The sequence below is a fragment of the Oncorhynchus gorbuscha genome, linkage group LG05 (genome assembly GCF_021184085.1).
Source record: "Oncorhynchus gorbuscha isolate QuinsamMale2020 ecotype Even-year linkage group LG05, OgorEven_v1.0, whole genome shotgun sequence".
NCBI lineage: Eukaryota > Metazoa > Chordata > Actinopteri > Salmoniformes > Salmonidae > Oncorhynchus > Oncorhynchus gorbuscha.
The window spans coordinates 74,130,129-74,138,685 of record NC_060177.1 but is presented as its reverse complement, the minus strand read 5'-3'; the positions used below and the strand labels follow the sequence as shown (position 1 = coordinate 74,138,685).

General features: G+C 39.1%; 1 long non-coding RNA gene across 5 annotated transcripts in view; it reads right to left on the bottom strand.

The window, feature by feature from the left end:
* Positions 1-4,139: 4,139 nt before the first annotated feature.
* LOC124035250 overlaps positions 4,140-8,557 on the bottom strand; it is a 49,482-nt gene continuing 45,064 nt past the window's right edge. For all 5 annotated transcript variants that reach the window (XR_006838709.1, XR_006838708.1, XR_006838710.1 and 2 more), the window contains one exon: positions 4,140-5,393. This is a non-coding gene — a long non-coding RNA (uncharacterized LOC124035250). The remainder of the gene's footprint in view (positions 5,394-8,557) is intronic.

Genomic DNA, 8,557 nt, shown 5'->3' with positions numbered 1-8,557 from the left:
TGGTATTATGCTGGTGGACATCTCTGACAAATGTAAAATAGTTAGATAGGTACCTGGGGGCTGAGTCCATGAAAATTCTGTGGACCAGACCATGTTAATTAATGTTACTTTTTTCGCCCCACAGATAGCCAGTTTAGCTGCTTAAAATGCTCAATGTCCAGATGAGTATGAGGGGGTGGGGGCATAGGTGTCTTTAGCCAGGTTTTCATTTAATTGGTGACACATTTCATACGAATGTCTAAAATCAGCATAAAAACAATATGCACATTTTCGTTTCCACCCAATTGACTTGTTACAGATAAAAGTCTGTGCCTAAATACATAGTGCATTTAAAAATAACTTTGTGTTTAAAAATAATAAAATATAAGTTAAATTGGTTTGTGATGGAACATTTTATGTTTGTGCTTTTATAATAACCAATGTCTTTGTACTGTTTGTGCTTTTCTAATAACACATTTCTGTGTTCATGCGAGTGACTGACTAGTGGGGATTCGTTCAGTGTTTTCAATTTGGCAGTAAGCCCAGAACCTTTTTTTGAGAACGAAATTCTCTCAGTTTCAAAGTCTCAGCTTGGAGAGAAGCCTCGTGAGGTATTGGTCAGTCACATGCATGAACCAAGCGTTAATGATTAATTAATTATGAATGATGAATAAGCTAAATCACGCCTGTAAGCAGTATAAGAGATCTTAACGGGACTGCCCCGAGAGAGCTCCTAACAGATATGTGCTATGGTGCCTCTACAGTTAACTGTTAATAAACAATGATTAATTGAAGATTGATTTCGCGTGTCCCTGTGTAGAATTTCCATGACAGGATTCCATCGCACTTTGAGCTCTAGGCCTACTGGTGGTTTTGTCACAGAAAATGTTGCGTAGTTATAGCAAATGTGCCCACTAGTGTTGGCACGTGCGCTCTAGTCAATAGCTCGCAGATACAGTGCGGTATAGCCTAGTGAAAATTCCTGTTTCCATCACAGGTGTCGTGATTTTTATTTTATACATAATGAGTTTACCCACATAACTATAGATGGAAATGTGGTCATTAGCTAGGTTTCCGTCCAATTGGCAACAGATTTTTATGTGAATATTCATCAAAACAAGGCGCACATTTTCCCACCAGAGATGTGTTTCCATCAAATTGACCTGTGGATAAAAGGCTGTGGGTGATGACATAGTGATATAATATACAGCGAGGAGAAAAAGTATTTGATAACCTGCAAAATTGGCAGTGTTTCCTACTTACAAAGCATGTAAAGGTCTGTCATTTTTATCATAGCTACACTTCAACTGTGAGATACGGAATCGAAAACAAATATCCATAAAATCACATTGTTTGATTTTTAACTAATTAATTTGCATGACATAAGAATTTGGTACATCAGAAAAGCAGAACTTTTTGCAATTACAGAGACAATAAGTTTCCTGTAGTTCCTGACCAGGTTTGCACACACTGCAGCAGGGATTTTGGCCCAATCCTCCATAAAGACCTTCTCCAGATCCTTCAGGTTTCGGGGCTGTCGCTGGGCAATACGGATTTTCTATTGGGTTCAGGTCTGGAGACTGGCTAGGCCACTCCAGGACCTTGAGATGCTTCTTACGGAGCCACTCCTTAGTTGCCCCGGCTGTGTGTTTTGGGTCGTTGTCATGCTGGAAGACCCAGCCACGAACCATCTTCAATGCTCTTACTGAGGGAAGGAGGTTGTTGGCCCCATCCATCCTCCCCTCAATAGTGGTCCTGTCCCCTTTGCAGAAAAGAATCCCCAAGGAATGATGTTTCCACCTCCATGCTTCACGGTTGGGATGAAGTTATTGGGGTTGTACTCATCCTTCTTCCTCCAAACACAGTGAGTGGAGTTTAGACCAAAAAGCTCTATTATTGTCTCATCAGACCACATGACCTTCTCCCATTCCTCCTCTGGATCATCCAGATGCTCATTGGCAAACTTCAGACGGGCCTGGACATGCGCAGCTTGAGCAGGGGGACCTTGCGTGCGCTGCAAGATTTTAATCCATGACAGCATAGTGTGTTACTAATGGTTTTCTTTGAGACTGTGGTCCCAGCTCTCTTCAGGTCATTGACCAGGTCCTGCCGTGTAGTTCTGGGCTGATCCCTCACCTTCCTCATGATCATTGATGCCCCACGAGGTGAGATCTTGCATGGAGCACCAGCCCGAGGGTGATTGACCGTCATCTTGAACTTCTTCCATTTTCTAATAATTGCGCCAACAGTTGTTGCAAACACACCAAGCTGCTTGCCTATTGTCCTGTAGCCCATCCCAGCCTTGTGCAGATCTACAATTTTATCCCTGATGTCCTTAAACAGCTCTCTGGTCTTGGCCATTGTGGAGAGGTCGGAGTCTGTTTGATTGAGTGTGTGGACAGGTGTCTTTTATACAGGTAACAAGTTCAAACAGGTGCAGTTAATGCAGGTAATGAGTGGAGAACAGGAGGGCTTCTTAAAAAAAAAACTAACAGGTCTGTGAGAGCCGGAATTCTTATTGGTTGGTAGGTGATCAAATACTTGTCATGCAATAAAATGCTAATTAATTACTTAAAAATCATACAACGGGATTTTCTGGATTTTTGTTTTAGATTCCGTCTCTCACAGTTGAAGTGTACCTATGATAAAAAGTACAGACCTCTACATGCTTTGTAAGTCGGAAAACCTGCAAAATTGGCAGTGTATCAAATACTTGTTCTCCCCACTGTACGTACGTATGTATGTATGTACGTGACTAAATACTTTTTTTGCCCCACTGTATGTATGTATGTATGTATGTATGTATGTATGTATGTATGTATGTATGTATGTTCAATGCAAATTTAGTTAGGTCGACCATGGGTTTACATCACATTTAACTCAACTGATGGTTTTGTAAAAAAAAAAAAGTGTTTTATTGCCACTCTGGCAATAAAAGTCCACTCTGGTCTTTCTAGCTAACAGCTTGCAGATACAGTGTGGGTAAATCAGCCTAAATAATGAGCGAGATTATTTTTATTTGTCAAAAGTCAAAGCATCAATCATCATGTCTCCAGAATAAGACTCTTGATATTTATTGGAAAGGAGCATCCATCACCGTGTGCATTTTCAGCACCTTCATAATTAATTTTCTCTCTAGCCTAATAAAGTGCCTTCTTTCCCAAGTCGTAGTGGGAGAACAACACATCACAACTCCAAGTTTACTCCAATAAGATGGTTATTATATCTGAGGCTAAATGCATTCTCTCATACTTCATTGTACAGACACAAAAAGATCCCATCTTGTCTTAGCGGATTTTATTTTGTCGACATTTGGAAAATATATCAACAAATTTGCTGTTTCCATCAGGCCTGTCGTGACATTGTTCATCCAACATACTTTACTCGCATAAAAGGTTGGATGGAAACCTGATTACTGTCTATGTTGAACATGTTATACCATCCATGGTTTAGAGGCTTTCCTATTGTTGAATGTGAGGTTATTCTAAGACAGCAGGACAGCAGCCAAGTCAATAACCACCATCATGGGACCAGCCTTAACACAGTTAAATTAGTCCAGGGTCTAAAAGTGGCCGATCTTGAGTTCAGTTGTAGCCTACGTTTAATCAATTTATTAGAGTTATCCAAAATTCATCTCTTCTAGTTCAGCGTCAGTTTGACATCATCTTGATTGTTATGTTCATTGGCTTTCTGAATTACCGTCTGTCTCTCAGTTGACAAATACTCAGTTCATTTCTGTAATATCTCTTGGGAAATGTGAAGATAGTGATTCAGTCATAGCAAATTGTGTGCTAAGTGGTTTGTGATAATATTGTTAAGTAAATGTGTACTGTACAGTAGACACGTCAATCTATCTCCAATTAAATGAGACATTCAGTTGGAATCATTCTAATTGTCACCATGACTATTTCTTCCCGCAATATCGGTACATTTAAATGTTTTCATGCCATCTTTTGAAAACATTTTTATTTTACTTGGTACTTATTTTAGACATGATGCTGTAGAATTGAGTTCACTCAGATAAATATAATCCAAGCTAGTGGGCATGGTGGGTATAATGGAGCAGTAATGCCATGCCCATTTTCAATAAAACATTAGATAAGGCAAGAAAAATGTCACAGTAAAGTTTTAAACTTTTTAAACCCATTTACTGAGGCAGCTTTATGGTTGCATTTGACATCTGGGAAAGTTTACTTTTCAAAATGATTTCCAAGACCACAATCACTTCCCCTTAGAAGCATCGATCCTTAATTTCACATTGCATCCTTGACGGAGTCGTGTACAATGATCATTACATGCTCTCTATGGCTGCGTTTACACAGGCAGCCCAATTATGCTATTTTTCCCCCAGCTAATTGCTATTTTGACAATAATTGGGCAAAATCTCAGAATTGGTCTGTCTTTGTTAACATAGCCATTCTATGCTCTCTAAGAATTGTACAATGAGAGACATTTACAACAAGTGACCTTAACCTGACATTTTTTTTCTGTCATTGCCTTTTGCACAGATACATACTGTACCTTCCTGAAACAGCATACTAGAAGGCCACGGAAAACAGTGAAAATATTGTTTGTGTTCCCCTGCTCTGACGTTGATGCCGCATGCCAGATCTTACAACACCTGGATAGGTGTTTTACCTATCCGCTAACCACATATGCTGTCGCAATCTGGTGCCCGACTGCACAGTCGATGATATGGCACGCAACCATTGGTAGACGCATGCAACGTCACATCAGAAGAACGCAAGCATTGCTGACCCTGGCCTGACATATATAGAGGTTGTGTCCGTAATCAAATACCTACAGTATACTTGCATTCTAAATAGTAGTCATTTAGCGTATGCGAAAATATAACCTTTTATAGTATGTAAAATGTATTTTTTTTTTTTAATATAGTTTAAAAGCCAGGATGTCATACTAATTGGTCCAGATCTGCAATAGGCTAAATAGCAATCATATCACACAAAAACATTCTAAGCTGCATACACTTTTTATATTAACCGACAAGAACACATCGGAATAGCTGATAGGGCCGCCAGGCTCTGCCGCTGCCTATATGCTCACTACGGAAGTTGTGTAGGGCCCCGCAAATTATGAAAGGGCCCTTCCTTACCCTCATGTCAAAGCGCGTATCAATGTTTACAACTTCGATGAGAGGATGAAGCGGAACCATCCTTCTGGCCACGAAAAGAGAGAAAAAATGAAAGTGAATTGCGGGATCAGCAATCAGGTAAACTTGTGTTCTCTCCAAGTTTGATGTCAGCAAATAACAGTAAAGTTGATGTGCTAGCTTGCAGTGCATCTCTCTCTAGTCTGTCTGTCTTGGTAACCTAGCTGGGCAGTGCATCTCTTGGTCTGTCTGTGTCTTGCTTGTTTACCAGCCACTTCCAGGGGTGTGTTCAGTGACTTGGTGCCTGACAAAAAAGAGAGGGAAACAACTATTTATTAATTACATTTGATAAAATGGCAATGGTGTTTATAAACTGCAGCTCTGAAAAGAAACGCATTGCGCGTGAACATGCGTTCATATGAGTGTGCACAAAATTAAACTCACGCTTTCCAATAGCAACCTCTGTGGGGACCAGTCCAGACAATATACAGGCGTGATGACACTCCTCATAGGCATACAATTTCAAAACAAGACAATGATTATCTAGTCTCTCAGTCAAGGTATAGTTACAACTCTGGGCTAATGCAAGATGGAAAGCAATGGATTGACATTGACTATTGATTTATATATTGAATTTGAAATGCTGATTAGCTGGGCATATGGATGCGGATCTCTCAGTAAATAATAACCATCAAGTATTTAGCCAAGCCATAGTATAAATACTGTAGTATTTTAGATTTTAAAATGTATAAAAGGAAATCTGGGGGAGACCGTTTGATTGGCCTAATGCAGCTGATAAATTAATAATATTATTGTGATCTATAATATACAGGTGCTATGCTTAAGTTTGTCAGCAGAGGAGATGCTGGATCATCAGCCAGTACAAGCACAGACTCAGTTGATCCACATCCAGCCAGTACTAACACCGACCCAGTACAAAATGGCTTGACATTAACCAGGTTTCCATCCAACCTTTTTATGTGAGTAAAGTAGCATACATGTCTGATAAAATGTCAACACATCAAAGAATGCAGTTTATTAGTCTACAGATGAAATAAGTTATGATGAACTTCATATGATGGTGAAAGTGCACAGTGATGAGGTTGATGCTCCTGTCGATAAATATTGAGGTTCTTATTCTGGTGACATGATGATCGATGCTTGGCTGCCATTTGACAAATAAAAATTATCTTGTGACAAAACCATCAGTATGCCTAGAGTTTAAAATGCAATGGAAACCCATTTAAGTTGTATTTGTTATTGGGTACATGGGAATTTAACCACAAACTGTATTTTTATGTGCATTACATATTTACACACAGTCAATTTGATGGAAAGATAACTGATTGGAAAATGCTCCAGGGTTTCCCTTAGCTGGTAATTGTCAGCATTTGGCCAATATTTTTTGTTTTTAAGCCCATAAATCAAATTGTAATCAGGCCAACTTGTCCAAGAGAGGCTGTCTATCATAGCCTACACCCCGAATTCGTACTTCAGCAGCATTTTCTCACACCTTGTGTGCACTTGATGCTGAGGAGAGAGCAAAAGAGGAGCCTTGACCTAGGCTACTTGTCATTGAAGTAAAACAAAAAGTTAGAGGGAAAAAAGTATGCATGGCAAGTGAAAAGCCTACAAGGGGAATTTAATGTAAGTTTTAATGGATGTAGTGGAATAACCTGAGAATGCAGGCCACTATGCAACTCCCTATTATTATTGTATGGCCATTTGTTAATCTAAACCAGTTCTTTCAATATGCAAAACCTGTTTCGCTTAATTCTGTTGAGACATTCATTGGCTAAATTAAATTAGATCTGTCTTTTTAATTGTGTGCTCCATATTTAGTTTGAGGTCTGTTGTAAAATAAATAACAGCCTATTGCTGTCAAAAGTTGTGTGAAGGTTTAAACCAGTTTGCAAGTGTTTGGTTTCATTCTGTTGAGCCATGTTCTTTGGCCAAATTAAGTTCCAACTGTAATGGTGTGTTTGCCACAATATTGCTTGTATTTTCCCTATAAACAATGACTTGACTTACTTTTGATATTACCCTAATAAAGTTGAAAACCTTTTGTGAAGGTTTGGTGTGGCTATTATTCATCTTTAGCTACTGCAAGCCTATGGTATTAAGGCAGCGTGGCCGACGCTCCAACTAACTCTTGAACTTGAAGTGAGGGAGAATGTTTCAGGCCCACCAGAGTTACTCCTATAATCTAACAATGTAATGCTTATCCCTATACACAATACTCTGATTGAAAATGTATGAATTAGCCTCCTTCTGTACATCTGTATAGCAGACGCAGTAGCCATCTGACTTGGTGTCATGGCATGCCACAGTCCATCTCTCTCTCTCTGGGGCTAAGCTGAAGCTTCTCTTCCTTTTATATAAGCAATAACTTTTTTATATCATAGTGGACACCTAAGCCTATAGGCCAATGCATGCAATGCCCTGATACAATTAGTACTCAAATCTCCAAAACCATACGATATGTAGATGTTTTAGGAAGATTAAGCTCAACATTTCTCCAAATTTTCACCATCATTGTAAAACCCTGGTTATTATTTTTGATTTGACAGTAATTTCTGAATATCAGTATGTATTTAATGTGATTAGTGATTCATTTGAAGGTAATACAAAAACATGATAATTGTCCCTGATTTTAAGGTTTAAGATAGCTAGGTGGGAAAGACTGTTCCTCAATAAGTAGCTATCAGAAAAGTCAGTGCTAGTAAGAAAAGACAAATGAGAGTGTTCGTTCAAGAAGACAATCGACTGAAGGTAGGGAGGGGCATCACTTAGTCATACACACTGTCAAGCTGTATCTACACAGTATGCTTGTTACATCCCTTTAACCTGAATCACACTAAGAGTGTGCAGTATAATGCCTATCTGAAGGAAGCAGCTGGTATTCTGAATGAAACACAAATTGTATTGTTGCTGGGATGGGGACTGATAAATTGCCTACAGAGGGAGAGGTTGAATTTCACAGCAGTTTGTATCAGAGGGATGCCTACAACAGAGAGAAGCAATGTTTTCTGATCAACTTCTTATCAGACCCTACTGGGCATTTCCATGTAAAAGGATCCATGAGCACCAACATGTGATAGGAGCATAACAAATTGGATGTCAAATGAAAGCTAAGAATCTATATTTTGGGGGAAATGAAGGCATAGATGCATTTTTCAACCATTTTCCATCTTTGAAATTAGGCATAAGTAAAGGCTTTGATTTCTGGTCAAACAGATGGAAAAGATGTCTTAGGAAAAAAAATCTTAAAAGCTACCAGAAATACATCAGAACACAATGTTGACGTAAAGACTCCTGCCAACTAACATCAACACTTTTAGGGGGGGGGGCAGAAATTATTTCCCTTCTGTAAGTAGACATTTCCTAAGACCCCTTGTGTAATTCCACTGCCAAAAACCCACATATCTAAGATATTTTCACATTTGTCTCCCTAATGTGGAGGGAGGA